We start from the raw sequence: 4,138 nt of genomic DNA, 5'->3' as shown, positions 1-4,138 counted from the left end.
TTCTCAGGAGGTAAAACTAAATGCAGTACTGTTATTGCTATTGAGTTCACTAGTTCTGTATAGCTATAATAAGAGGTGACTACTTGGTATTACAGGCTGCTGGAGCCAGTGCTGAGGTGCCCGCTTTGCAGTAAGTACCAACTTTAACCCTTCACACTGTAAATGGAGCCTAAGTGTTTGTGTTCATTTTCATTCTGAAAGTTATTTGGAAAATGTAATGAAATGTGCTCCTTTCCCACTGCAGCAGGTTTTCCCTGTAAGCAATATTCCTGTCTCCATTTCTGCAGATCTTTCTGAGCAGAGATCATAGAGAGATGGTTGCAGTTCTCCATGGCAGGATGATCCTTGGCACATTGGCCATTCTTAACGCCAGGGTATCAATATTATTACCATCTAAATACATGAATTGTTATGAGGTAATGACAATATGACACTCTAGTTATCTCTCTTCTTCCTTAGAATTAGACTGACTTCCAGCAGGTGCTTGAACAGCTGCTGGCGCTAGCTCAGGATCCTTCATGTGAAGGAATTCAGGTGGAGCTGACACAGACTGGGGTGAGCTTGACTAACTAGGTTTTGTCAAAATCTTGGCACCAGATTATGAATGTGGATAATGCTGTGACACGACTCACGACAGCCTTTCTTCTTACTCTCAGATTCAGCACTTCTTGGACGTCTTCTGTGAAATGGTGGTGCTGGGGGTTATAGGTGGAGCCAGACCTTAGATCTGTCCAGTAAGACATCTTCCCAGTTTTTTGCAACTGCATGTATGTGGCTTGTTGTAGATATGAAAATATCAGTTATATCAAATTGAAATTAATAGATAAGAAGCAGCTAAATGTCATTGCTCAAATGTTTTTAATTTTCACATGATTCCATGTGCCACAAGGATTTCTTGGCCACCCGATGGCCGTGATTTCCTAATTCTCTGCCCAGCTACCAGAGAACACCCAGGGCTGGTGAAAGTCTGCTCGTTTTCCGGGTAATAAGAAGTATCTATTACCAAACATGAACATTAAAGGGGAACTCCACCAATTTTGCAAAAGTACTTAATCATTCAACCGTTTACATGTAAACAAAATTCAGATGTCAGAGTCAAAATTGTTCACCACTGTAGTACTAGGAAACAGACCAGACTCCATATGTCTACGCTATAAATTTCACCATTTCTCTACTATCCAAAATGACCACTGAACTTACATGTGTCTTATAAGGTTTTATATGTCACACTGATAATGGTAAAATAGTGCTAAATTTGAAAAAATACGTTTTTGGGTAGTATTTTTTCCTTACAATGCCTTGTATGTCCCTCTTTGCCCTGCACACATTTTGTTGTTTGGGTTGGCGGCGTTGCATCACGCAGTGTCAGCAGAACTCTTATGTGTATATAGCTTATAGCTTGTGTGAGTAATGTTATTCATCAGAGGAGCTGTGATAGATCACAGTTGCACCTTGCTGTCCTACCCCATAAACTGGTGAGCAGAGTAGCAAGTAGTTTGTTGCTGACACTGTCAATTTCCACTCGCCCTGAATTCTTCAGCTTTGGTGCCGGCGGATTCTCTCTCTCTCTCTCTCTCTCCTTTGTTTGCTCTCTCTTCTTCAAGCCACTTGCGTGCATTGATCCCAGTTGAGAATGAAGTTTAACAGGAAACACGGAAGTAATCCTGGAGTAAAAGTTAATACTAAAAATACATTTTAGGCTAAAACTATCACAAAACAGTGTCTCAGGTATCAAGTAACACAGGTTAAACTAAGTTTAGTTCAATTAGGATAAGTTAGGTTAAGTTAAGCTACGCTAAGTTAAGTTCAATTAGTTTAACTAAAATTTAAGGTAAGCTAGGTGAAGCTAGGGTATTTTAAGCTAGGTTTATTATTATAATTATTATTATTATTATTATTAGTAGTAGTAGTAGTAGTATTATAGAGGCTTACAGTTACTGAGATGGAGGGAGGAAGTTTGTGAAGCACCTCAAGGACTGACTTCTTTTTCTCTCTCACTCTCACTCTCTTACTAACTCTCTAACTAGCTCACCGACAAACTCACTCACTAACTAGTTTACTAACTAACTCACTCAATGACTTGCTCACTAACTCACTAGCTCTCTAACTCACTCACTAAGTCACTACGTAACTCGCTCACTTGCTCACTCACTAACAAATTTGTTGCAGATAAATCTATAAAAATCTATAAAATGATTCTAAAATTATGCAACTTTTTTTAAACTGTAGTTGTAACAAAAGCAGCAAAAAATACATAAGAAAATAATTCCGTATTAATTCTGTGAGAATGAATAAAAAAATTGTTAAAATGAATCCCTCGCATTTGATCAAACATTGAAACCAAATGACACTATACATATCAATTAATTGACTAGAAATTACTATAAATAATTGATAATAGTAGTGTATTTTTTGTTTAATAATATTCACAATAAATATCTTCCAAAATACTTGGAATACTGACTCAAATATTTTTAAAAATACCTTGGTTTGGTTTACATTATCTGATCAGTCATAATTAATAATTAATAATCAATGCTGCCACCTTGGATGACTTATCAGCTGTAATATTCTCTGTAAATGCTGAAAGCTTGTTTTGTACTGTTAAAAACTGCACTAATCTCTCTCTGTGGTTATAGTAAACCTTAATGTAGCGTAGATTAGAAAAGAAAATGCTGCAAATGTTTTATCTTTCTCTTTCAGCGCCACCATGCTGGCCAGAACCTGCTGTTCTCCTCGTTCTTAGCAAAGTCACTTTCAGCCACTAGAGGGAGACAGAGTTAGTATGAGAAGCCTTTAAAGGGGGATTCCACCCAATTTTTCCAAATTTGCGCATAATTCATCATCATCATCATCATCATCATCAAATTATTAAGCATAGTCACTTTCAGCCACTAGAGGGATACAGAGAACAGTTAATATTAGCAGCCTCACCGAATTTTTCTAAATTTGCGCATAACTCATCATCATCATCATCATCATCAAATTATTAAGAGATATTAAGAGACACTCATGCAGAGTGGTTTGATGTGAAATGCTCTGTTGTAGAGTCAGAACTGGTCTCAGAGATGGTGATAGATACCAGCCTGAAGAGTTTAATAAAAACTTCATCACAGAAAGTTATTGCACAAAATATTTAATAGAAAAAGGCCATATTTACCCCACTGATTCTGAAAAAAAATTATACTATATTAATGTGTAGGACAAAGTTGAATGAATGCTAAAGTAAACACTATAAATAAATAAATAAATGTGCTTGAGTGTTGTATGCTTAATTTCTGCCTTCTTGTTCTTTTTGGAAGTATTGATGTCTTTATAATTCATTACATTTAGCATAAATGATATTAAATGGCCCATATAGACATTCCATTTTTTAGCTTATTTGTTTAAATAAAAGAGTTTGATGTAGTGTGTAAATAAGTTTCTAAGCATCGCTCCTCAGTCCACACAGTCCACATATGCAAACTAGGCTGCAAAAACAGCCCTTTTAGAATTCACTGCTTTTGTGATGTCACCAAAAATGAACACATTTACACATATCAACCCATTCAGCCTACAGCAGTCTAGCACTGCTGGTCCACGGGTGAAGATACAAGGAGTGTTTCTTCTAGGAATGTACAAAACAGGACAGCCAATCAGAACATAGCTCATTTTCATTTATATCAGTCTTAAAGACACAGTAACAAAAACAGCCTGTTCAATTCTAAGGGGAATAGAGAGGTTGGAAAATCATGTAAAATGAATTATGTTTTCTTGTACATAAGCCCCCTCAAGTGTCATGAGTGGACTAATAAAAAAAAGGATATTGGCCCTTTAAGGTAAAACATACCCGTGGTGCCCCCTTGTATTTTGCTTGTATGTGCTAATTTGTTGTCTTTTTCTCTGGACAAAACACTTTTCCATCCTTCTCTTTCCAAATCAGTTTGGTGACTCCAAGGATCCCCTTCTCCTTCAGCTTCTCATGAATCTAAAAATAAATAAATAAATACAAAGTGTAAAGTTTTACTCTTAATACATCTACAAATAACTTAGTATTCTTTATACTCATAGCACTTCTAGATTAGAGGCTTAGTAAGGTTGCATGTGCGTATTGATACAGTATCTTCATTATTTTGTATGATCATTTGAATAACATGAT

General features: G+C 36.2%; 1 long non-coding RNA gene across 1 annotated transcript; it reads left to right on the top strand.

Annotated features, from left to right (window-relative positions):
* Window positions 1–323: 323 nt before the first annotated feature.
* Window positions 324–748, top strand: LOC118796794. Its single transcript, XR_005005912.1, has 3 exons — window positions 324–374; window positions 460–555; window positions 657–748. It is a non-coding gene; the product is annotated as an uncharacterized LOC118796794 (long non-coding RNA).
* Window positions 749–4,138: the final 3,390 nt, after the last annotated feature.

This window comes from Colossoma macropomum, unplaced genomic scaffold, assembly GCF_904425465.1.
Source record: "Colossoma macropomum unplaced genomic scaffold, Colossoma_macropomum, whole genome shotgun sequence".
NCBI classification, from domain to species: domain Eukaryota; kingdom Metazoa; phylum Chordata; class Actinopteri; order Characiformes; family Serrasalmidae; genus Colossoma; species Colossoma macropomum.
Note: the sequence above shows the minus strand (reverse complement) of the source record. Positions and strands in the feature narration are given on the sequence as shown.